Source organism: Tachyglossus aculeatus, chromosome 2 (assembly GCF_015852505.1).
Source record: "Tachyglossus aculeatus isolate mTacAcu1 chromosome 2, mTacAcu1.pri, whole genome shotgun sequence".
NCBI classification, from domain to species: domain Eukaryota; kingdom Metazoa; phylum Chordata; class Mammalia; order Monotremata; family Tachyglossidae; genus Tachyglossus; species Tachyglossus aculeatus.
In genome coordinates, this window is record NC_052067.1 from 10,728,709 (window position 1) to 10,756,492 (window position 27,784).

Consider the following 27,784-nt stretch of genomic DNA (forward strand, 5'->3'; position numbering starts at 1 on the left):
AAATGCTGATTTTCTTATCTTTTCCACTCCCTGCAAAACTCACTAGTCAAATGTTCGCTGTACCACGATTTCATCTATCTCACCACCGATCCCTTGCCCAGCTTGTTCCTCTGGCCAGGAATGCCCTCCCACTTTGTATTCATTCATTCATTCATTCATTCATTCATTCATTCAATCGTACTTATTGAGCACTTACTGTGTGCAGAGCACTGTACTAAGCGCTTGGGAAGTACAAGTTGGCAACATATAGAGACGGTCCCTACCCAACAGTGGGCTCACAGTCTAGAAGGGGGAGACAGAGAACAAAACAAAACATATTCACAAAATAAAATAAAATGTATCTGACAGATGATCATTCTCCCCATGTTCAAAGCCTTTTTGAAAGCCTATCTCCTCCAAGAGGTGTTCCACATCGCCCTTATAATAATAATAATAATGATAGCATTTATTAAGCACTTACTATGTGCAAAGCACTGTTCTAAGCATTGGGGAGGTTACAAGGTGATCAGGTTGTCCCACGGGCGGCTCACAGTCTTAATCCCTATTTTACAGACGAGGCAACTGAGGCCCAGAGAAGTCAATTGACTTGTCCAAAGTCACACAGCTGGCAATTGGCAGAGTCAGGATTTGAACCCATGACCTCTGACTCCAAAGCCCGGGTTCTTTCCACTGAGCCACACTGCTTCTCTGCCCTTGCACTTGGATTTGCACCCTTTATTCACCCTTCCTTCAGCTGTTCATATGAATATATCCGTGGTATATTTATTTAAATTAATACCTGTCTCCCCCTCTAAATTGTAAGCTCATTGTAGGCAGGAAATGTAACTACCAACTCTATGGTACTCTCCCAAGTACTTAGCACAGTGCTCTGCACACAGTAACTGCTCCATAAATGTGATTGATCGGTTGAATGATAGCTTGGTGCTCTCAAAATATTCTCAGGAAGAATTTTAGTTAGCAATGCTTTGAGTTTCTTAATTAATTCCTTTTATTTTTAGTTTGGCTTTCACTATGAGTCAATGGAGATGTGAAAACATAAGAAAAATGTAACCGTTTTAAGGCCCTGAGCAGAAGTTTTGAAAATCTTAGTTTTCACCTCTTCAACCTGTTTCCCAGTCTTGAAGTTTTCTTCAAGGCCCATGTGGACAACTTCTCTTCCTATACTCACTAGCAAAGCAGTGAGTATGGTTCCAGTTAGTCACTCATAAATCTGTGGCATAATTAATTGCATATCCTTTCAAGCTCTCAGTGAAAGGAGAAACACTGACCAGGATTTGATGTCATGTCATGCTCTAAAATCAGCATTACGGGCTATGACTTTGCTGAAAACATCAATTTACAGGGTGGTCTGGAAATCGCTGAAAATCCTGCACTCCGGCTTGTGTACCTCAACATATTTCCCTTCTCGACTCATAGATCAAGGAAGCCTGTGGAGTTAAGATTTCACTCCCAATCTTGTTTTCTATTTCAGGAATATACTCTTTCAAACCGCAGTTTTTATTTAGCGACTGGAGCGTTGCGATTTGGAGTATGTCAGTAAATCATAAATATGAGCCGTTTGGGTGAATGCGCTCTATAAAGGTTCTACTCCATTACGGCTAGTTTATCTTACTCGACCGTTAGCTGGCTGGAATAGCGATTGGAGTGTTTTGCATAAGGGTTATATTTGATCCAAAATGGTTTGTCTAATGAACTATTTGTCCTCTGTTAGATGACATCTAGTTGCTTAAAATCTGTAATGAGATGTCAGGTGAATTGCACTGATTGACGTTGACGGATGAGCTTGCTGAAACACCGCAGAGGCTGCACGGGGGTGAAATTGTTGTTTAGAGCTCTCTGTCTCCCAAGCATCCAGGCTTTAATCACCTAAACAGAACCACTTCTGCAAACCCAAGGTGTCTTCATGAATTTTCCAGCTAATCTAACCATTCATCTTAATGGTCCAGAACTTGCCGCTTCACGTCACTCTGTGCCTTTGTTCCACGCTTTGATCTCTCAAAAGGTCTGTCAAGAGGAAAGTGTTTATCTTGAATTATGTGTGGAAAAGGGTAGGGTGCAGGGCTCCTGCACCTTCGCATGAAATTTCCTAAGCAAACCTTGCCAGCAGCTCTAGGGCACCGACTGAAGTATGGATTTTAGTTTAACGATGTGAAGGTGATGTTTTCTCATCAAGAAACACTTTGACTTAATGGGATCCTGAAGTGCAGTATGCTTCCTACTGAGATACACCTGGCACCTTTACCATTCGCCATTGGAAAAGATGGATAATGATTCATATTGGGATCAAACTCAAACTAAAATGGGGACAAATCAGTCACGAGGGTTGAATTGAAATATAATGTGTGTGTGATTCCATTGACTTTGGGATCTAAGGAGCAAAATTAATTATATAATAAGAAAAACCATTGTCCACCCTGGTTATTCTATATCTGCCGCAGTGTTTTAACTATAGTGCTTGTCATAAAGTAAGTGCTTAACATCTTGTCTTATGCTGTCGAGTCGTCTCTGACCCTTAGCGATGCCACAGACGCATCTCCTCCAGAACCCGTTGTTGGGTAGGGACCGTCTCTATATGTTGCCAACTTGTACTTTCCAAGCGCTTAGTACAGCGCTCTGCACACAGTAAGCACTAATGAATATGATTAAATGAATGAAGGCGCCACCTCCCTCTGCAATCGTTCTGGTAGTGGATCCAGAGAGTTTTCTTAACTAAAAATACCAAAGTGGTTTACCATTGCCTCCTTCCGCATAGATTAACAAACACCAACATTATATATCAAGCACTGTACTAAGCACTTTCGTAGATGCAATACATTTATACCAGATATTTTTCCTGTCTTAGGTTCACAATCTAAGGAGGAGCAAGAACAGCTATTTCATTTCCATTTTGACGGGAGATGAGTTGTAGTGTTGGGATTATGACTAGGAAGAAGATAAATGTATTAGTAAAGCCAGGATTTTTTAAACTTTCCGTGAACTAGATGAGAGGAGAAGAACATCTGATAGACAGCGGAGAGGATGAAAGCAGCTCTTAGCCAACTTTGTCAGTCATCAAGCACCTTACATGAAAAAGCAGCAGTTATCTTAAGCAAATAACCTTCATTCTCTCTTTAGTAAAACCAACACCACAGTGATTTACCACAGTGTAGATTCATCTGGTGTTTTGTGAGGTAGCATTATTAGTTTGGGAGCTAAAAAAAATACTGAGAGGATTAGCAGCTTTTAGAAGCTCAACATTAGAAATGAGGGGGTACCTACTACAGTGCAATCCTTGGAGTAATGACCAATCAATCAGTGGTATTTACTGAGTGCTTACTGTGTTCAGAACACTGTAAACACTTAGGAGAGTACAGCATAACAAGGGTAGATTAATTCCCTGGCCCCAAGGAGCTTACAGTCTAGAGTGATTTATAGTCTAGTATTCATTCATTCATTCAATCGTATTTATTGAACGCTTACTGTGTGCAGGGCACTGTATTAAGTGCTTGGGAAGTACAATTGCGCAACAGAGACAATCTCTGCCCACAACGGGCTCATGTTAATATAAATAAATGAATAATATCATGGGGCTAGATAATAAATGAGGCTGGGGAAAAAAGTGTTACATGTTACCGTACAATTGCAGAGGTGTGGAATTGGTGTCTCTCAAATACAGGACCATTTTTATGCCCCTTTCTGATGATTTTTTCTGGGGAAATAAAACAAATCAGTGAAATGACTCCATCTACGCCAGGGCACCTGCCAAACCTATAATAGCTTAAACTTTCACTGTACCCAGCTGGTTGCCTAGCTACCCTCACTCCAAGACTATTTTCAGCTGCAACAGGTAAAAACCAGCAGCTTCCTCGGAGAAACTCAAATTGTTCTGAAATGATCAGTGAATCCATCGATCAAATAATGCTATTGATTGAGGGCTTTTTGTTTGCAGACCACTGTACTAAAGGCTTGGGAAAGTAGAATGCATAATGCATAGAATGAGAAGCAGTGTGGCTCAGTGTGGAAAGACCACGGGCTTTGGAGTCAGAGGTCATGGGTTCAAATCCCTACTCCACCTCTTGTCAGCTGTGTGACTTTGGGCAGGTCACTTAACTTCTCTGTGCCTCAGTTACCTTATCTGTAAAATGGGGATTAAGACTGTGAGCCCCCCGTGGGACAGCCTGATCACCTTGTAACCTCCCCAGCACTTAGAACAGTTTGCACATAGTAAGTGCTTAATAAATGCTACTATTATTATTATAAGGAATCCACTTTAAAGCAGAATCTGGACTCCTAAACAGATCATGCCTCAGTTTGGATCCCATAGCAGTTCGCTCTAGTGTTTGTTTAGTTCACTGCAAGACTAGGAGTGATTATTGGTCCTAGTAATCCTGCCAGTTCTCTGGGTTTGTCGTGCTGTCCTCTATTTGAAAGGAACGAATCAGGGAAGCAAGAATATGTGGAGAGGCACTGGTGGAGACAAGCACCGGCCTGGGAATCAGGGGACCTGGATTCTAATTCCAGCTCTGCCATTTTGCTGTGCAACCTTAACTTTTCTAGGCCTCGGTTCCCTCATCTGTCAAATGGGGATTTGAATACCCGCTCTCTCTTCTACTAAGACTGGGATATCTATGTGGGACCTGATTATCTTGTTTCTGCCCCAGGGTTTAGAATAGTGCTGGGCACGTAGTAAGTGGTTATTACAGTTATTGCTATTTTGAATTGGGAAGATGGTAATCTGCTTCAGCTTGTTGTGGGCAGGGGATGGGTCTGTTTATTGTTGTACTTTTCTAAGTGCTTAGTAAAGTATTCTGCACACAGTAAATGTTCAATAAATATGACTGACGAACTGACTTCTTCCTCAGAGTTTGTAGTGGTGGTTTTCCTACTATAGCAGTGGGTCAATTTCTGGACCCCTAATAGGACAAAAGTGGCTTAATGGAAACAGTTTGAGCCTGGAGGTCAGAAGACCTGGATTCTAGTCCCGCTTCTCCACTTGGCTTCTCTGTGACCTTGGGGAAGTCACTTAACCCCTCGATGCCTCAGTTTCCTCATCTGTAAAATGGGGATTCAGTACCTATTTTTCCCCCTACTTAGATTCTGAACCCCATGTTGGGTAGGAACTGTGTCTGAATTGATCTGGAGAAGCAGCATGGCCTAGGGAAAGGAGAAAGAATCTGGGAGGCAGATGGTTGCCAACTTGTACTTCCCAAGTGCTTAGTACAGTGCGCTGCACACAGTAAGTGCTCAATAAATACGACTGAATGAATGAATGGTTCTAATTTCAGCTCTGACACTTGCCTGCTGGATAACCTTGGGAAAGTCCCTAACTTTTCTGTGTGTCAGTTTCCTCATCTGTAAAATGAGGATTCAATACCTTTTCTCCCTTCTGCTTAGGCTATGAGCCTCCGGTGGGACCTGATAATAATAATAATAATCATAATGATGGCATTTGTTAAAAACTTACTATGTGCCAAGCACTGGTCAGCATACAAGGTGATCAGATTGTCCCACGTGGGGCTCACAGTCTTCATCCCCATTTTACAGATGAGGTAACTGAGGCACTGAGAAGTTAAGTGACTTGCCCAAAGCCACATAACTGACAATTGGCAGAGCCGGGATTTGAACCCATGACCTCTGACTCCCAAGCATGTGCTCTTTCCATTGAGCCACGCTCATCTTGTGTCTATACCAGTCCTTAATATAGAGCTTGGTACATAGTACGTGCTTAACAAATACATTTATCATGAATGAGGAACAGTAGCAGTAGCACTTAATGATCCCTTAATGATCCCTTGTTGATTGTTTTGTAGACACTGCACTCCCTGTACTTGAGGGAATATATAGTAGCGATATAGTAGCAATAGCTACTTGCTTGCTATATAGTGTATATAGTGTATAGTATATATAGTGTATAGTGTATGTAGTGTATAGTGTATAGTATATAGGATACTAGTATAAAGTATATGCTAATATATATAATCATCATCATCAATCGTATTTATTGAGCGCTTACTGTGTGCAGAGCACTGTACTAAGTGCTTGGGAAGTACAAGTTGGTAACATATAGAGACAGTCCCTACCCAATAGTGGGTTCACAGTCTAAAAGGGGGAGACAGAGAACAAAACCAAACATACTAAGAAAATAAAATAAATAGAATAGATATGTACAAGTAAAATAAATAAATAAATAAATAGAGTAATAAATCATCATCATCATCATCAATCGTATTTATTGAGCGCTTACTATGTGCAGAGCACTGTACTAAGTGCTTGGGAAGTACAAGTTGGTAACATATAGAGACAGTCCCTACCCAATAGTGGGTTCACAGTCTAAAAGGGGGAGACAGAGAACAAAACCAAACATACTAAGAAAATAAAATAAATAGAATAGATATGTACAAGTAAAATAAATAAATAAATAAATAGAGTAATAAATATGTACAAACAAATATACATATATATAGGTGCTGTGGGGAAGGGAAGGAGGTAAGATGGGGGGATGGAGAGGGGAACGAGGGGGAGAGGAAGGAAGGGGCTCAGTCTGGGAAGGCCTCCTGGAGGAGGTGAGCTCTGAGTAGGGCCTCGAAGGGAGGAAGAGAGCTAGCTGGGTGGATGGGCAGAGGGAGGGCATTCCAGGCCCGGGGGATGATGTGGGCCGGGGGTCGATGGCGGGACAGGCGAGAACGAGGCACGGTGAGGAGATTAGCAGCAGAGGAGCGGAGGGTGCGGGCTGGGCTGGAGAAGGAGAGAAGGGAGGTGAGGTAGGAGGGGGTGAGGTGGTGGACAGCCTTGAAGCCCAGGGTGAGGAGTTTCTGCCTGATGAGCAGATTGATTGGTAGCCACTGGAGATTTTTGAGGAGGGGACTAACATGCCCAGAGCGTTTCTGGACAAAGACAATCCGGGCAGCAGCATGAAGTATGGATTGAAGTGGGGAGAGACACGAGGATGGGAGATCAGAGAGAAGGCTGATGCAGTAGTCCAGATGGGATAGGATGAGAGCTTGAATGAGCAGGGTAGCTGTTTGGATGGAGAGGAAAGGGCAGATCTTGGCAATGTTGCGGAGCTGAGACTGGCAGGTTTTGGTGACGGTGACGGCTTGGATGTGAGGGGTGAGTATATAATGTAGAGTTTACAGTACACTATATATATAGTGTATAGTGTATATATATATTATTATTAGTATATATATATACATACTATATATATAATATATATATATATACTAATAATAATAATGATGGCATTTGTTAAGCGCTTACTATGTGCAAAGCATTGTTCTAAGCGCTGGGGGGATACAAGGTGATCAGGTTGTCCCACACGGGGCTCACAGTCTTAATCCCCATTATACAGATGAGGTAACCGAGGCTCAGAGAAGTGAAGTGACTTGCCCAAGGTCACACAGCAGGCATGTGGTGGAGCCAGGATTCGAACCCATGACCCCTGACTCCAAAGCCCATGCTCTTTCCACTGAGCCATGCTGCTTCTCCTAAGAAGCATATATATATATATATATATATATATATATATATATATATATGTATATATATATATAGTATATTGTAAATTCAATATATTCTTCAAATTAAAATATTGTTATTTTCTCTTGCTACTATATATATATAGTATATATATCAGTCATACTATATATATATAGTAGCAAGAGAAAGCTCCCTCACTGTATTTACAATATGACAACCCTTAGATAGGTCTAGGTGGCCAGAGAATTTTCTTCAGTGATCCTCTCTCTAACTAGCTCTCCTTTGGTTGTCAGAGACACTTTGCTCACTATCTTGGTTCCTTTAAAATCTTGGAGATAAAATTGCAGGTTTTGTTGCTGTATAAATGGACATTTTTGCATTATGGATCCCATGAAAATAATTCAGGGAAGAGCACTATGGAGCCTGAATCACTGAGCTAAACCACTTTTACTGCTCACTGACATTTTTTAGTTGTTCTCTAAATTTCATATACCTTGTTAAAAAGCTTTATACTGTGGACTGTACGTTCGCTGTGGGCAGGGAATGTGTTTGTTATAGTGTTATGCTGTACTCTCCAAAGTGCTTAATACAGTCCTCTGCACACATTAAGTGCTCAATAAGTATGATTGACAAAATATTGTGGCATCGATATCATATAATATTTCAAGGGAATTGATAAAGTTATTCTCGTCACCTTTTGAAGGTTGTTTAATGGATGATGTTATAATGGTAAAAATAAAATAAGCAGGACATAGTTGGATATGGAACTTGGCCCTCCTGATAGTATTTATGACACTATTCTGTAGAATATGGTAAAAAATCACAAAGGACACTTAGATGCCATAGTACTGGAGCACAAAAATGTGAAAATCCTGTTAAAAAATAGCAAACAAAAACAAAAAGAAACCCAAAACGTCATCCTTACATCTTTCCTCCTGTGGCTAGTTGTTTCATTTACAAAGGACAATGAAGTATTTTGGATCCATTTTTATTTAATCAGTGGGTGGAGGGGGGTGGGGTTATCCATAACCATGGATTTACTTTTTTACATCTATTCCAGCTACCTCAGGGAATGTCGGGCAGTTATTTGTTATGAATCAGAGTCATACATTTGTGACATTATGTTGATAGGGGTGGCTTCACTGCTGTGGGTAGGGAATATGTTGTTGTTTTGTACTCTGCCAAGCATTTAAAACAGTGCTCTGCACACAGTAAGCACTCAATAAATATGATTGATTGATCGATTGATCACACTGTTAATAGCAACATAATATTGACAAGCAACTTCAGCCTACTGCCTGTTATGGGCCAGGCACTATTTGGAGGGAAAATGAAATCAGGGACAAAGATGGCTTGCTTCACTCTTTTTCCCCTGGGTTGGGAGAAGAATACTAAAATAAATGTAGCCACAAGAACCACGACAATATTTTAATTTGAAGAATAGTTCTGCCTGTTAAAATGAAAATTTTACACTATTGCAAAGCCCTCATTTTAGTGGAGTTTCTGTGTCAAGATTTTTGGTGTGATGACCAATCAATTTTAGGGGCAGATAAACACTTCTGTCGTTAAGACACCAAAATCTCATCAGCTTTAAATATAAAATAATGAGATGTTGTCCAATAATGTTCCCATCTGAGCATTTTTTACACCCCTTGGGATGCCCCTTTTAACGTGCTTATTCGGCACAAAGAGAATCATTGCTTTATTCATATTTTGCATGGCATTTTTTTTTTCTAATCCTGAAAACATTTTCTTTGGGGCAGGCACTGAGGGTGTTGAAGGAAATGGTTCATTTTTCACACCTCTTGAAAAATATTTAACCTCTCATTCCAGAGAGCCTAAAGGCTGTCTCAGGTTGCTCAGGGGTCAAAATGGAAACTCCTAAAAACCAAAGACCTGATAACAGATGGAGTTTAAATGATCAGTCAGCGAAACAGATCAGTAAATGCGAAGGGTTTGAGACAGCAGAGACCGAGAAATGTATTCCAATAACCTCTCAGTTTGTAGGATGTGACTTGTTTATTCAGAGCTGGTACATATTTAATGACTTGAAGTCAGGGGATTGTAAATGGGACTGGATAGTTAAAGATAGTTTATTTTTGATATGGCTAATATATTAAAGTAACTAGCAGGTGACTGGCGAGAAAGAATTTCAGTTATGTCCCTAGGGTGAGATTGATATACTATTATGAAAGCAAACACAGACTTCCTCTTTGCCAGTAGACTGGGGTTCCAAAGATAATGTATTGAATTCCTGAGGCAGCATAATATAGCATATATGAGTGTAGCCATATAGATGCATACTTCTTATATTTCCACCAGTATATATTCTAATATACAGGCATACACCCACAAGCTATGTACTTTTTACTGCTTCATTACTATGTGAGTTTCATTGCAGTAAAGTCTTAAACATTATGTCAGATAGAAAAACTTCATATTGGATAAAAGGTGTCTTAAGAATAATTAGAATAAGTTAAGCCACAGCAAAGTGGATTTTGGTCACAATATGGTTTTTTTACATTGATGTTTACAAAAATGAGGGACATGTTACCCAAATCACCATATTTCTAAAGATAGAGATTTATAAATATGTTTACATATACATACTTTTGAAGAACCTGTTCTGAAGTAAACATATGCACAAGCATACATAGCAAAGCAAAACAAAATACGCTCATTTTGCTTGTCTTAGGAAGATTAAATTGTGAATCATGACATCAGACACTTAGTTGGATAGAGCAACATTTGTGCTGTCTTTAGCAGAGATAAGCTTAGGAGCCTCTCTCTAATTTAATTCCATCTCAAGCCATGATCAATCCATCAATCAGTCATATTTAAGGAGTGCTTACTGTATGCAGAGTGCTGAACTAAGCTCTTGGGAGAGTACGATATAACAGAATTGATGGATATGTTCCCTGCCCACAATGAGCTATGTGCACTTGTATCTTATGTTGAAATAGAATAAAATCATGGACTATTTTATAAGGGTTTTTCTCTACAAATGTTCTATTTTCTGGGATCTTTGTGTTTTGATCAAATGATCACCTTACATATGGTAGGACTTCATAAATTCTTGATAAGGTCCAGTTTGAGCACTGTGATTCAGATGAATAATAACTGAAAAAAAAAATTCCCAGAGGAACAGTATACAATCCAATTGTGTGGGCAAAATAAAGAAGATGAGTTCCAAGTATGTTGGTTTTAATATTCAATTGATCAGTCCAGATATTTATCTGACTTTATTTAAATCAGTGTATTCTATGGCTATGTTTTGAAGTACTTTAGAAGGTTTCATTTGAGTTTCTAGAACACGGGTGAACAAAAAACAATGTTGGCGGTGTTGGTAAAGAGATTCAGAATTTAAACAGGCTAAACACAAAAACCTCCAGTCACTCCAAATGCAAGCTACTTATCATCTGGACATCTGTACAGATACTCGTATTAATCTTTCTGGAATTCTTTGGCACAATACCCTGCTGCAACAATAAAATGGCCCAATGGGGAGATCAGAAATTCCTCCACTGGACTGTAAGCTCCTTGAGGGCAGGGATCATAGAGAAGCAGTGTAGTCTAGAGGATAGAAATTAGGCCTGGAAGTCAGAAGGACCTGAGTTCTAATCCTGCCTCTGCCACTGGTCTGCTATGTGACCTTGGGCAAGTCACTTCACTTCTCTGTGCCTCAGTTACCTCATCTGTAAAATGGGGATTAAGACTTTGAGTCCCATGTGGGACAGAGAGTGTGTCCTAGCTGATTTGTTTGTATCTCCCCCAGAGCTTAGTATAGTGCTTGGAACATAGTAAGTGCTTAATAAATGCCACAATTATTATTATAGCTCAGACTGACCGCGAAAATAGGCTGCCCCACCATCTCCCCTGGTGATCAATCTCTTTGGGAAAAAAGATCATTCATACTCATTCTAAATGTTGTACACTCTTGGAATTCTTAAGAGATGGGACTCTACCATGATTCTATTATTGTTATTGTCAAATGCCATCAAGTTGTTTTCGATTAGTAGTGACTCTATGGCTATATTTTCTCCCAGACGGCTTATCATCTTCAATAATCCGTAACGGTTCTTCCTTTATCGTCGTTATGGTTTCTATCCATCTAGCTGCTGGTCTGCCTCTTTCACATTTCCCTGGACTTAGTGTCTTCTCCAGAGAATTAATCCTCCTGATCTTCCCCCTTCTAGACTGTGAACCCACTGTTGAGTAGGGACTGTCTCTATATGTTGCCAACTTGTACTTCCCAAGCACTTAATACAGTGCTCTGCACACAGTAAGCACTCAATAAATACGATTGATTGATTGATTGATTGATCTATCTCCCCTTCTAGAATGTGAGCCCGTTGTTGGGTAGCGATTGTCAGTATCTGTTGCCAAATGTTCTTTTCAAGCACTTAGTACAGTACTCTGCACACTGTAAGCATTCAATGAATACAATTGAATGAATGAATCAATGTCTCCAAAATATGCTAATCTAAGTCGAGTCATTCCCCAGTGCTCAGAACAGTGCTTGGCACATAGTAAGCGCTTAACAACTACCATAATAATAATAATAATAGTTATTATTATTATTAATAATCTGCATCCAATTCTGCTTCTCTCATTATGTAGTTGGCATAAAGGATGAACAGATAAGGCAATAAGATCCATCCTCATTATACACCCTTTGTGATGGAAAACCAATCAGTTTCTCCATATTCTGTTCTTATTGTAGCCTCCTGTCTGGCATACAGATTCCATATTAATGCAGTAAAATCATCCGACATGCCCATTTTCCGTAATGTGCTCCAGAGTTTCTCATGATCCACGTAGTCAAAGGCCGTACTATAATAGGTAAAGCCCATGCTGACTTCCTTTTGATATTATCTTGCCCTTTTGATTATCCAGTGGACATCAGCAATAATATCTCATATCCCTTGTCCTTTCGGGAATCCTGCTAGAACATTGGGCAATTCACATTTCACGTACGTTTCCATTCGATAAGTCAGAGAAGCAGCGTGGCTCAGTGGAAAGAGCCCGGGCTTGGGAGTCAGAGGTCATGGGTTCTAATCCCGGCTCTGGCACTTGTCAGCCGTGTGACTCTGGGCAAGTCACTTCACTTCTCTGTGCCTCAGTTACCTCATTTGTAAAATGGGGATTAAAAACTGTGAGCCCCCTCGTGACACAACCTGATCTCCTTGTAACCTCCCCAGCGCTTAGAACAGTTCTTTGCACATAGTAAGCACTTAACAAATACCATTATTATTATTATCATTATTATTATTTGACCAGCAAGGACAGCTGTGGCTAATTGCAAACATGCCGCTTTCTCCATAGCCCTGTAGATAATTATTTCTTTTCTCTTTTCTCTGTGCTTCTCTTTCATTCATTCATTCAATCATATTCATTGAGTGCTTACTGGGTGCAGAGCACTTTACTAAGCGCTTGGGACGTACAAGTTGGCAACATATAGAGAAAGTCCCTACCCAACAGCGGGCTCACAGTCTAGAAGGGGGAGACAGACAACAAAACAAAACATATTAACAAAATAAAATAAATAGAATAAATATGTACAAGTAAAATAAATAAATAAATACTCCTGGACTAAATGCTGTTTCATTAGTGAAGAAACCACATTCCTCTCTGAAAAGATCTCTTTGGGAAAACTTATTTCTTCCAGGAAGTCTTCAACAGGATACCACAGATGGATTAAAAATAACTTCAAACTAACCAAGATACTTTGGAAATTAAATTGTTTTACCCTCTCCCCAGGGTCTAAATTAGAGTCCGGATTATGCTTGTAGAGAATTCATATGCCTAAAGGTGAAGAATCCTACTGTTGCTGATAATTGTCAACTGTATTTATGTTCAAAAGTAAAAAATGCCTGTTTTTTTCTTATGGTAGATGTGCTGGAGCCCTTTTTTTTGGATGCTATAGGCATCAAGCTTCAAAATGGCCAAATTTAAAAATTCCTAAATGTAAAGTGATGGAAACAGATTTATCTATTATTTATTCCCAGCTCCTACACTTTTCTGCTGTGTGACTTTCAGCAAATCACTTTAACTTCTCTGTGCCTCAGTTTCCTGGTCTGTAAAATGGGGATTAAGATTATGAGCCCCATGTGGGACATGGACCGTGTCTTGTATTTACTCCAGCACTTAGTACAATGCTTGCCACGTAGTAAGTACTTAACAAATGTTACTAAAAATAAAATCTATGACTTTGAACAGTCAGAGTCCAAGGGAAAAAGAGAAGAGGATTTCTTCCTCATTTTACAGATGAGAAAATGGTGATAATGGAGAACTTAATTGTCTTTGTCCAAAGTCACACAGCAAGGAAATAATAATTTATGACTGGTAAGAGGATTTGATAGTCACCAATGTTTTCCAATATTCAGGGTGAATGAAGAAGATCCCTTGTCCATTTAGAAATGTGTTTCACGGATGGTTCATGGGATTAAGTTCTCTGTATCCTATCTATCAGCTGCTTTTCCAGGAAGGGAAAATCATTTTGAAGCTCTTTAAATACTCCACAACAAGCTTCCACTGGACCAGGAGCTGGTCCCAGAGCAAGATGGAATTTTATCGACAGAGCGGACCTGCTTTCTGACGGTGGTTTTTGCAGAAGTTGCCTTTGGAAAATATGCCCACACTACAGAATATTGAACTTTTAGTCTGTTAGCTTTTGGGCAACCAAAAATACATTTTAGACATTTACGTGTTCAAATGATATTAAGCAGTTCAGAATTGATGGAATTTTGCAATCACATAAAAATTATTTGCAGGTTTTTTTTCTTTAAACACCTTTTTAAAATTATTAATCTCCCAAAATGCTAGAGAGAAGCAAGGTGACCTACTGAATAGAAGGACCTGTGTTCTAATTCTGACTCCTCCACTTGTCTGCGTGACCTTGGGCAGATCACTTCATTTCTCTGGGCCTCAGTTATGTCACTGTAAAGTGGGGATTAAATTTCTCATGATCCATGTAGTCAAAGGCCATACTATAATCAGTAAAGCCCATGCTGACTTCCTTTGGATATTCCCTTGCCCTTTCGATTATCCAGTGGACATCAGCAATAATAGCTCATATCCCTTGTCCCCCCTGCCTTACCTCCTTCCCCTCCCCACAGCACCTGTATATATGTTTGTATGTATTTATTACTCTATTTATTTATTTATTTTATTTGTACATATTTATTCTATTTATTTTATTTTGTTAATATGTTTTGTTTTGTTGTCTGTCTCCCCCTTCTAGACTATGAGTCCGCTGTTGGGTAGGGACCGTCTCTATATGTTACCAACTTGTACTTCCCAAGTGCTTAGTACAGTGCTCTGCACACAGTAAGCACTCAATAAATATGATTGAATGAATGTTGCCAACTTGTACTTCCCAAGCACTTAGTACAGTGCTCTGCACACAGTAAGCGCTCAATAAATACGATTGAATGAATGAATGAGGCAAGGACTGGGTCCAACCTGATTTACTTGTATCTACCTCATCATTCATTCATTCATTCAGTCGTGTTTACTGAGCGCTTACTGTGTGCAGAGCACTGTACTAAGTGCTTGGGAAGTACAAGTTGGCAACATATAGAGACGGTCCCTACCCAACAATGGGCTTACAGTCTAGAGGGGGGAGACGGAAAACAAAACCAAATATGTGGACAGGTGTCAAGTCATCAGAATAGATAGAAGTAAAGCTAGATGCACATCATTAGAGAAGCAGCGTGGCTCAGTGGAAAGAGCCTGGGCTTTGGAGTCAGACATCATGGGTTCAAATCCCGGCTCTGCCGATTGTCAGCTGTGTGACTCTGGGCAAGTCACTTCACTTCTCTGTGCCTCAGTTCCCTCATCTGTAAAAGGGGGATTAAGACTGTGAGCCCCACGTGGGACAACCTCATCACCTTGTATCCCCCCAGTGCTTAGAACAGTGCTTTGCACATAGTAAGCGCTTAACAAATACCATCATAATTATTATTATTATTATCATTAACAAAATAAATAGAATAGTAAACATGTACAAATAAAATAGAATAATAAATCTGTACAAACATATATATATATATATATATATATATATACACACATCACTCAGTACAGTGCCTGGTACGTAATACGTGCTTAAGAAATAACCATAAAAATTGGGCAGATAAAGTGATACACTTTATTTCTGATAAAGTGTAGTTGGCAGAGTTGGAGCTGAGGTGGGTTGGGCAGGGGAATGGGGGCAGAAGGTGAGACCCTCATGTTGTGAGATTAGAGGAAACGGGCATACCAGACCTACAATAGCAAATTAGGACCCCTCAGACCTCTCCCCAGCACATAGTACAGTGCTCTCCATGAAGTAAACACTCCATAAATATTAGTGATTGGTTGGCTGAAATGGAAAAAAGGAGAGAGGTAGAATATTCAGAGGGAATTTTCAATTGAAGTCAACGGCGTTGGAACATAATTTTGTCTTGCAGTCTTTGAAATGACTCAGGGACAGACGGAGGTTATTTACTCTCTTTAACTAGAGACCAAAGTGTATTATGAAACAGTGACTTAGGGTGGGGATAAAGCATTGGCCAAATGGATGGCTGAGCCAAGAATAGAAAACCAACACATTTAACTCTCCTAATTCCATACCTCTAGGCAGTGGGGAAAATCAGAACATTTAAAAAACAATTTGGCCACAGGGAGCTGTTGTATATTTTGAATCTCAAAGAAATCCCACTCAAACATTTAATTTGTGCTGTTCGACTGAATGATCACATGATCCCATTCAAAACCTTTTCTTCAATTTTGAAAATTCGCTCCTTTTTCCTCCTGACCCCTTGGGCCTCATCTCCATCTAAATCTAGAAATTGCCTGTGATGCTCTATGAAAAGGTGACACGTGTTTCTTTGACTGTAACATCTCCTTTCCCTTGAGGAAGGGAAATAACTCTATACGTACTCTTCGTAACAAGCTCCCTAGTGTCAGGAACTGAAGTGAAGAAAATAAGAGATAAAGACCAACTTCCAGCTGTCACACAGGTTTAAGGCTAGGTTAAGGCTAGGAGAAGCGGTGTTGCCTAATGGATAGAGCACAGGTCTGGAAACCAAAAGGACCTAGGTTCTAATCCTGCTTACCCTGCTTGTCTGCTGTGTGACCATGGACAAGTCGCTAAACTCCTCTGTGCCTCAGTGACCTCATCTGTAAAATGGGAATTAAGTCTGTGAGCCCATGTGGGACATGGACTGTGTCCAACCAGATTATAGCTATAATTCTATTTGTTCTGATGATTTTGACACTCCAATTATTATAACTCTATTTATTATTACTCTATTCATTATTACTCTATTTTATTTGTACATATTTATTCTCTTTATTTCATTTTGTTAATATGTTTTATTTTGTTCTCTGTCTCCCCTTTCTAGACTGTGAGCCCACTGTTGGGTAGGGACCGTCTCTAGATGTTCCCAACTTGTACTTCCCGAGTGCTTAGTACAGTGCTCTGCACACAGTAAGCGCTCAATAAATATGATTGAATGAATGAATGAATGATTGACACCTGTAAACATGTTTTATTTTGTTGTCTGTCTCCCCCTTCTAGACTGTGAGCCCGCTGTTGGGTAGGGACCGTCTCTATATGTTGCTCACCTGTACTTCCCAAGCACTTAGTACAGTGCTCTGCACACAGTAAGTGCTCAATAAATACGATTGAATGAATGAAATGAATGAATCTACCCCAGTGCGTAGCCCAGGTCCAGGCACATAGTAAGTGCTTAATAAATTCGGCACCTGTGTATATGTACATATGTTTGTACGTATTTCTCTATTTATTTTATTTGTACATATTTATTCTATTTATTTTATTTGGTTTATATGTTTTGTTTTGTCATCTGTCTCCCCCTTCTAGACTGTGAGCCCGCTGTTGGGTAGGGGCCGTCTCTATATGTTGCAAACTTGTACTTCCCAAGCGCGTAGTACAGTGCTCTGCACACAGTAAGCGCTCAATAAATACGATTGAATGAATGAATACTCTAAAACCAAAAAAAGCCAGAGTGCTGCTTCCTTTTGACTAGAATACTGCTCTATCTGGGGCTGCATAGAAATGCAGAATATTCACACTGAGAAAATCTAGCCATTGACCCACTTGGAGGACTTGGGAGAGGCTAGGGCTTGGGATTCTTCTGGGTGAAGCCAGCTCTAGTTTCTGGAGATCAGCAGCAAAAATAATAACATCTTCTTCCAACTAGATCAGCACTGTGGACTAGTGAAAAGAGCATAGATGTAGGATTCAGAGGACCTCGGTTCTAATTCCAGCTCCACCATTTTCCTGCTGTGAGACCTTGGGCAAGTCTTTTAACTTCTGTTCCTCAGTTTCCTCATCAATAAAAAAGGGGAATCAATCAATACCTATTCTCCCTTCCCCTTAGACTTTGAACTGCACAAGAGACAGGGGCTGTGCCCAACCTGATATCCCTGTTTCTACTCCAGTGCTTAGAAAGTACTTGATATGTAGTAAGTGCTTAACAAATGTTATATTATTATTATTATTATTATTATTTCATTCTAGACTGTGAGCCCACTGTTGGGTAGGGACCGCCTCTATATGTTGCCAACTTGTACTTCCCAAGCGCTTAGTACGGTGCTCTGCACAGAGTAAACACTCAATAAATAAGATTGATTGATTGATTGATTGTTGGGTCTTCATATTCCCAGAAAAAGTTGCTTCTGGGACTTAACTCCTTTTTTTCTGATTTTCTTCTTTGCTGCTCTGGAAGGTATTAAGAAACAATATCACTCCCTTATTACCATTAAGTGCTTGCATTCTGTGACTTGCAAGCAAAATAAGCTGTGACCTATCAAATTCTGAAATGTTTAACTCTGAAAATCATATAGCCCCTAAAATTCAGTTCCAATTGGTCCTGAGATTCTTAAATTGAAAATAAACTGGTGTATCATGCATATGTGTGCATTTATATCTCTTACTTTTGGGGACTGTGAACTAAAGATGGGCTGTTTTACACTGTGATCCTTCACACAATGAGGTTCTGTTCTGAGCAGCAGGGTAGCACATTTCTTTTCATTAACAAAAAAAAGCTAAAAATACCATCAAATGATGATAGCTTGTTGTTAGGACAATGTAAATTAATTGTGAGCAGGGGATGTGTCTGTTTATTGTTGTATTGTACTCTCCCAAGTACTTAATACAGTGTTCTGCACACGGCGAGTGCTCAATAAATACAATCGAATGAAATAGTATGAATATAAACTCCCCTTTAGACTGTAAACTCATTTTGGACAGGAAACTTGACTACCGACTCTGTTGTATTGTACCCCCCGAAATGCTTAGTACAGTGCTCTGCACACAGTAAGCACTCAATAAATGCTATCGATTTACTGATGAATTACAGATCTTTATCTCCGCTAGTAAGTCATGTTCCTATGTTTTTAGGAGTAATCTATGCATTACCATTAGTTTAATCTGTAGCACCTGAAAAACTCACCGTTGGCTTATCTCCTCCAATCTACCTTTTCTCCTAGGTTTTGCTGTTTTTTTGTTTGCTTGTTCGTTGATATTGGTATTTGTTCAACATTATATGCCAAGCCCTGTACTAAGTGCTGGGGTAAATGCAACGTAATCCGATTGAACACAGTCCCTTTCCCACTTGTGGATCACAGTCTGAGTTGGAAGAAGGATGATTCGATCTCCATTTTACAGATGAGGTAACCGAGTCACGGAGATGTTAAGTGGCTTGCCCTTAGGTCACACAGCAGACAAATGGCAGAGCCAGGATGGGAACCCAGGCTCTCTTTCCTCGAAGACACACAGCTTCCCATGCTGGTGGGAAACAAGATTTGACTAGATCATCTGAGGAGTGAGTTAGTTCATCTGCTTTTCCTCTAGTAGTAACAGTATTCTTTAAGGGCTCTCTGTGTGCAGACCACTGTACTAAGTACTAGGAAATCAATCAATCAATCATATTTATTGAGCACTTACTGTGTGCAGAGCACTGTAGTAAGCACTTGGGAAGTACAAGTTGGCAACATATAGAGACGGTCCCTACCCAACAGTGGGCTCACAGTCTGGAAGGGGTAAAACTTGGTTAGATGCCACGAAGTAGGTGGCAATGCCTTAACCATATATGTGTGGTATAGGCCACTAGGACCTCTTTAATCCTTCTCAAGGGGAGTGCTAACCTTCTCTCCTTTCATACAACACAACACAAAGAGGAAAGAGTACACAAGTAAGAATTAGACACACCCCCTGACTCTCAAAGTGCTCATAATCAAAGTGTGTCCCTATTGCTGCCCAGCCAGTCCAAACTAGTAGAGTTTTCTTACTTGGACAGTGAGAAAGCATTCTTTCATCTTTATGAATCTCGTTTTCAATTCTCTTTGATACGTAAGAATCTCTTGCAATTTTGATGGGCCCAGAGTAACTGGCCACTTATTTTTGAAACCACCTCTAAGTTTGAAGTGAGAGAATCCTGAACAAAATAAAAACTCCATTTGCATCCAGTAGTTGGCAGAGAAGAAACATTTCAAAGGGTATGTATTAAAGCTGATCGTTGGTGTATAGATAAATGGAGGAGTATCAGAGTCATTTTAGGAAAGTTAAGAGAAAATGCTCTGTTAGAAATTAGAACTCTGAACCAGAAAGTGTTTATGGCCAGGGCCTGCTGTGCAGATGGTCAAGGCATCCAGGTTTCCCAAAGGGAGAATGAATTGATTTGGGAGGATGGGATGAGGGCAAAGAGTTAACAGAAAAGGGATACTTCGTTACTGTGGTTATGTGTCTCCAAGAGTATGCAACTTCCTGGGGGGATTCTTTAAGAAAGGGTATAGTCTTCCATTTATTTTGGCATTTTGTAAAAATGACTCATATGTTCTCTACATACAACAGATAATGTGGCTTGTTGAAAAATAAGATATTTTTAGATCAGTGTTATGGTTTCAGGAGAAGGAAAGACAGCATCCAAGCAAAAGTGCTTAGGGAGGCAGTGGAGAATTGGAGAAGTTTCGAGAAACCAAAATGAATATAAGTAATTTCTTTTATTGACTCCTGACTTTAAGGCTCAATTGGAAAAGATTCAATATTAGAAACTGATTTGCAACATGCATTCAATTGATGGTAGTTATTGGGTGTTTAATTTGTGCGGAGCACTGTTCTCAGCTCTTGGGAGAATATAACAGAGTTGGTAGACATGTTCCCTGCCCACACTGAGCTTTCAGTCTAGAGGATTACTTGACACGTGCCCTGTTTGGATCAGAACTGGATCTGCCCTATTTGGATCAGATGATGGGCAGCCCTGAAACAGGAATAAATCTGGGGGCCCCTCGCATTCCGACCAACAATGTTGAGTTATGATAGACATTCATTCATTCATTCAATCATATTTATTGAGCGCTTACTATATGCAGAGCACTGTACTAAGCGCTTGGGAAGTACAAGTTGGCAACATATAGAGACGGTCGCTACCCAAAAGCGGGCTCACAGTCTAGACATGTAATAATAATGATGGTAATAAAAATAATAATGGTACTAGTTAATCCCTTACTATGTGCCAATACTGTTCTAAGTGCTGGGGTAGTTGCAAGCAAATTGGGTTAGACACAGACCCTGTCCCATATGGGGCTCACACTCTTAATCCCTATTTTAGTGATGAGGTAACTGAGGCCCAGAGAAGTGAAGTGACTTGCCCAAGGTCACACAGCAGACATGTGGCAGAGCCGGGATTTGAATCCCAGTCATTCTAACTCCCAGGTCTGGGCTCTATCCACTAAGCCACACTGCTTTAGTGCATAATATTGATGGCATTTATTAAGTGCTTACTATGTGCAAAGCACTGTTCTAAGCACTGGGGAGGTTACAAGGTGATCGGGTTGTCCCACGGGGGGCTCACAGTCTTAATCCCCATTTTACAGTTGAGGTAACTGAGGCACTGAGAAGTTAAGTGACTTGCCCGAAGTCACGCAGCTGACAACTGGCAGAGTCAGGATTTGAACCCATGACCTCTGACTCCAAAGCCTGCGTTCTTTCCACTGAGCCACGCTGCTTATCTAAGCAGCCACACTGTTTCACACATTGCATGTGTGCAGTGGTTCCAGTTGACCATATTATGCTGCACTGCGTGAGCATTCAATTTACCCTAATGTAGACTAAGCACAAATATTTTCTACCGGGCTTCTCACCAACAACAGCCCTTGTATTCCCTTCTCCAGTTCCTATTTTTTTTCTTAATGGTACTTGTTAAGTGCTCACGATCTACCAGGCACTATACTAAGTGCTGAGAGAGACACAAGCCAATTAGGTTATTAATAAGAATAATAATTTGTTAAGCACTTACTATATGCCAAGCACTGTACTAAGCACTGGGGTGGTTACAAGCAAATCGGGTGGGACATGGCCTCAAACCCCATTTTACAGATGAGGTAACTGAGGCACAGAGAATCGAAGTGAGTTGCCCATGGTCACACAGCGGGCAAGTGGCTGATCCAGGATTCGAACCCATGACTCTCTGACTCCCGGGCCTCCTATCCATTATGCCACACTGCTACTTTGCACTTCCAAAAGGCAGAAGGTCTTCAAACCCCCCACCCCACTCGACTCCTTCTAGACCGTGAGCCCGCTGTTGGGTAGGGACCGTCTCTAGATGTTGCCGACTTGTACTTCCCAAGCGCTTAGTACAGGGCTCTGCACACAGTAAGCGCTCAATGAATACGATCGAATGAATGAATGAATGAATGAACTCCACTCACCATGTCCCTTAAGGCGTTTACAACACTCCCCATCTGAAGCTGGTCTTGGTTCATATGGCTGTTAGCTGTGATCCCGTTTTGATCTGGGAAAAAGTAAATCCATATCTGAGTCGCCCACAGGTCAGTGCTTCCCAACTTCGTGCTCTCTAGCTGGGAGCTAGCAGCCGTTTCACATCATCGCACCCGCTTTGTGCAAGAATGTATCCGTTTGTTGTTAGACTGTACTCTCCCAAGTGCTTAGTACAGTGCTCGGGACACAGTAAGCGCTCAATAAATGCGACTGAATAAATGAATGAATCTCTTGTTTGAGGCTTAATAGTCCTTTCTCAATCTGGACCCCATCTCTGGCTGGGCTAGTGCTTTGCACCCAGAAGCTCCAGAGAAGCAGCGTGGCGAAGTGTTCAGAGCACGGGGCTGGGAGACAGAAGGTCATGAGTTCTAATCCCGGCTCTGCCGCTTGTTTTCTGTGTGACCTTGGGCAAGTCAGTTAGCTTCTCTGGGCCTCAGTTACCTTATCTGTAAAATGGGGAGTGAAACTGTGAGCCCCACCTGGGACAGGGACTGTGTCTAACCTGATTACCTTGTAACCACCCCAGTGCTTAGTAGCGTTCCTGGCACATAGTAAGCTCTTAACAAATATCATAAATATTATATATCTATATCATCATCATCATCAATCGTATTTATTGAGCACTTACTGTGTGCAGAGCACTGTACTAAGCGCTTGGGAAGTACAAGTTGGCAACATATAGAGACAGTCCCTACCCAACAGTGGGCTCACAGTCTAATAGACTATATTAATATAGATAATGATATATAATATATTAACATAATATATAATAATATATATCTATATTAATTATCTAATAATTATTATTAGAAGCAAAGAGAACATGAATCAGTCTGAGGGGAAAGGGAAAAGGCAGATGATAAGTCTTGGTACAGTTCCTGGCACATAGTAAGCTCTTAACAATTACCATAATTATTATTATTATAAGAAGCAAGGAGAACCTGAGGGGAGAGGGAAAAGGCAGGTGAGAAGTCCATTAGCAGACCCTCGTGGACTTTTGTAACCTTTCTAGTCTGGGCACTCTAAAGGAGTGTTTTGTGGTCCACGAGACCAAATGGCTTGGAACCATTAGGTAGCCGATGGGCCATGTCAAGCCTGTTATTATCATTTTCAATCTTAGAAGACTTTCCATAGTTCTGATTTTCCACTGAAGACTCTTTGTTAAGATCCCCTCTCGCATTCATGCATCTCAGAGCACATTTCTTCAGGGCATTGCTCATTAGCCATGATGTTTGGAAAGCTCACTCTTGCTTTCCTCTGTTGATGAGGAGAACTGCTATCAGTGCGGATTTCCTGAGGTCCGCTAGAAAGTAATGCAAGAGCAACAAGGCGCTAGCAAGCGGAATGCATTTAGGGACGTGCTCCGCTTTTAATTTGGGTTATTTTTATTTCATTTCTAGCCATGTCTCAGTGAAGTTCAAATGAGGCCTTGGACAGTAGAAGACAGTCTGTTAATTTAAAGCTAGACTTTTTCTGATTCCATGAGGCCTAATTTAGGCTAGATTTCGAAAGCTAAATAAACAGCAGTCTGCCTTCCCATTAAAAATGAGTGTGTCCGGTTTCTGTGTACTTAAATCTTTAAATAATCTCCACTTAACTTTTCGCAAGGGGCCTTAAATTATTTAGGAAGAGGGTACGCTTAGAATTCCATGTTGCTTTGTGAAGAATTTGGGGGCGGGGACAGGTTGTCAGAGGGTGGAAGGGAGGGGTATGAGAAAGGGGGTGGGTCTAGGTTTGGTCTCACTAATATCTTTCAAAATTAGAAATGTTTGAAGATGTCGATGTTTGTAGGTTATTATCTGTATTTCTTGAGATAGTCCTTAAAGTGGCGATGCAAAGAAAGAACGGTTTCCATTTGTGTTGCAGGAATATATCGTAGAGGTATTTGCAAAGGAGAAAGTTAATTTCACTGCAGATTACACGTTAGACTCTGTGGGCAGAATGCTCAGTTTGGGGGCAATTCTCAGGACCTGTAATATCTGTAATTGATTTATCTATATTAAGATCTGTTTCCCCCTCTAGGCTGTAAACTCATTGTGGACAGGGAATGTGTTTGTTTATTGTTTACTGCACTCTCCCAAGTGCTTAATACAGTGCTTTGCACACAGTAAGCGCTCAACTAATATGATTCATTCATTCATTCATTCAATCGTATTTATTGAGCGCTTACTATGTGCAGATCACTGTACTAAGCGCTTGGGAAGTACAAGTTGGCAACATACAGAGACGGTCCCTACCCAACAGCGGACTCATAGTCTAGAAGATGATTGAATGAATGACTGGCCAGTCGGGGGCAGGAATAATAATTATCTATGAACTCTACTTTTCAGATTGCCCACCAACCCACTAAAGTTGAACAAGAACGATCCTGTATGTATCTGAGTCCATTTATCTTGTGTATCAAATAGCACTCTCCAATTAATGTTCTGTCAATGATGGCATTCTTTTTCCTTGTTTGTGGTTTTATTTAAAAAGCCAATTGAATCAAATTGTAATGGAACATTAGGATTGATTAGATACACCAAAGTTAGGAAATTCAGTTGTAACTCAGCCACGTGCCATAGACAGAGACCAATTTTAAGGAATGCAAATTAACATTTTATATAGTAGGACAACATTTCAGAGGGAGCCAGTTTTCCCATTCCCAACTTTATGATATTCAACGTTTTGAACACTATGAACAGAAAAGTGCATTTCTTCAATCATATTTTAATCCCTTTAGATTTAGACCGTATTTCAGCGTAACCGAAACAAATAATGAAGAGAAGGGTAGTTAGTTTCATCAAGAAGTTATATATAAATGTACCTGAAACAGAGAAATAGAGAAGCAATGTGGCCTAATGGATAGAGCATGGGCCTAAGAATCAGACGGACCTGGGTTCGAATTCTGACTCTACCACTTCTCTGCTGTGTGACTTTAGGCAAGTCATTAAACTTGTCTGTGCCTCAGTCCCCTCATCTGTAAAATGGGGATTATGACTGTGAATCCTGACAGGGAGAGTATCCAACCCGATTATATTGTGTCTACTCCAGAGCTTAGACCAGTGCTGGGCACATAGTAAGTGCTTAACAAATACTACAGTCATTATTATTACTCCTTTTTCATTTAATGAGTTCTAAAAATAGAAAGCCATGAGCAAATCAAAAAGCAAACTTCAGTTGGAATGTTTTCTAATTGATATTTAGCCTAGATATTTAATTTTGGCTAAATTATGATTCTACTAAGGATACATCTTATGCGTTGGAAAGTTTCCATCATGGATTAGTCTCCCTGATCTGAAATTTCAACTCCCAAATACTATTTTTATAAGTGACAGGAGAATGAATATAGATATGAAATCTACATCTTTAAATCTCTCCATTTTATCTATATTATCATAATGTATTCTATTGGTGCTAAAAGTTTATTAAAGCATTCCTTAATAGTAAGTATTTGTAAATTGTACAAAAGGTCCTTGCTATGGCCAAGTTAATTTATTTCCTTGGAGTCACCTGGGCAGACTTCAGGCTGTAAGGAAATGACTATCACTGCTTCAGGCTGTGGAAAATTGGGGTGGCAGTTGCCTCATTGTCCTTTTTCCCCCACCTTCAATTGTGGAGGGAAAGTTTTTTAGTGCAGAATGGAGCTTTGATATATTGACTTTGTTAGCTTTTTTAAAACAATGGTATTTTTTAAGTGCTTACTGCGTGCCAGGCCTTTTACTAAGAGTTGGGATAGATAAAAGCTAATCAGGTTGTACATAGTCCATTTTCCACATGGGGCTCACAGTGTTAAATCCTCATTTCGCAGGCAAGGTAACTGTAGCAGAGAGAAGTTCAGTGATTTGGCCAATGTCACACAGCAGAAAAGTTGTCGTGTTCTTTGGTGATTTCTCTCTGGAGGACGGAACTGTGAGCCTGTAGAAAGGAAGACTGAGGAAAAGGGCCCAACACATTGCAACTCAAAGCCTTTAAAACCTTCCTATTTATTTGAAGTCTTGGGTGGGACAAACCTTTGGATTGGACAGGAATTACCTTCGGGTTGGACAGGGAATTTTCATAATCCCAGGACCCGGGGTTATGCAGTTTCAGTTTCAGGAAGTGGCAAATATGCCCCTGTGAATTTTAATCTACTAGAATAAATACTTATTTGCAGCCCACATCCTGAATGGTATTTCTGGGGGAATTGGCTGAGTGTTTAGTGGAACATTGCCCATTCCTTGAATTATTATCTTTTCCCCTCCTTTCCATGGTTTATCTGCCTCCTTTTGGGCTAGTGAGTAATAATAATCATTATAATAAAATTTGTTAAGCATTTACTGTACCAAACAATGTTACTAAACAAGACACAGCTTTGGTCCCACAGGGGCCTCACAGTCAAAGTAAAATGGAGTACAGGTTTTAAATCTCCATTTTACAGATGGGGGAAATGAGTCACAGATAGATTAGATTATTTGCCAAGGTCACATAGCTGACAAATGGGAGAGGCAGTGGAAAATACCAGGGCCTGTGGGTCAGAGGACTTGGATTCTTATCTTGTCTCCTCTCCATGTCTGCTGTGTGACCTTAGGAAAGTCACTTAACTTCTCTGTGTCTCAATTACCTCAGCTCTAGAATGAGGATTAAAGCTGTGATTCCCCACGTGGAATATGGACTGTATCCAACCTGATGATCTTGTATCTACCCTGGCACATAGTGAGCACCTAACAAATACCATAAAAAGGGCTATATTCATTCAATCGTATTTATTGAGCACTTACTGTGTGCAGAACACTGTACTAAGCTCTTGGGAAGTACAAGTCGGCTCATCATCAACTAGAAAGATCACTTAAGATGCCACTGATCTAAATCCTCCAAATGGCACCTGATTTTCTGGGTGCTCTTCTAGTTTCATGTGTTAAATAACTCCCTGGCTGGGTGATACGGGGGCGTTCAGGCCTTCCTTATGTTCCCAACCAATATTCATTCATTCATTCATTCAATCGTATTTATTGAGCGCTTACTGTGTGCAGAGCTCTGTACTAAGCACTTGGGAAGTACAAGTTGGCAACATATAGAGATGGTCCCTACCCAACAGTGGGCTCACAGTCTAGAAAGGGGAGACAGAGAACAAAAAACATATTAACAAAATAAAATCAATAGAATAAATATGCACAAATAAAATAAATAGAGTAATAAATTTGTACGAACATGTATACATATATCCAGGTGCTGTGGGGAGGGGAAGGAGGTAAGGCGGGGGGTGATGGGGAGGGGGAGGAGGGGGAGAGGAAGGAGGGGGCTCAGTCTGGGGAAGGGGATAATATGGCCACTTAATAATAATAATAATAATAATAATAATAATAATAATAATATAATAATAATAATGCCATTTGTTAAGCACTTACTACGTGCAAAGCACTGTTCTAAGCGCTGGGGGGGTTACAAGGTGATCAAGTTGTCCCATGTGGGGCTCACAGTCTTAATCCCCATTTTACAGAAGAGGTAACTGAGGCTCAGAGAAGTTAAGTAACTTGCCCAAGGTCACACAGCAGACATGTGGGGGAGTCGGGATTC

General features: G+C 40.3%; 1 protein-coding gene and 1 non-coding gene across 4 annotated transcripts in view; one reads left to right on the plus strand and one right to left on the minus strand.

Annotated features, from left to right (window-relative positions):
* Window positions 1-27,784, plus strand: part of HDAC9 (histone deacetylase 9) — a 416,231-nt gene that overhangs the window by 111,287 nt on the left and 277,160 nt on the right. The gene's annotated exons all lie outside the window — the stretch shown is intronic.
* LOC119924663 lies at window positions 19,512-19,639 on the minus strand. The gene has a single exon (XR_005449363.1). It is a non-coding gene; the product is annotated as a U6atac minor spliceosomal RNA (small nuclear RNA).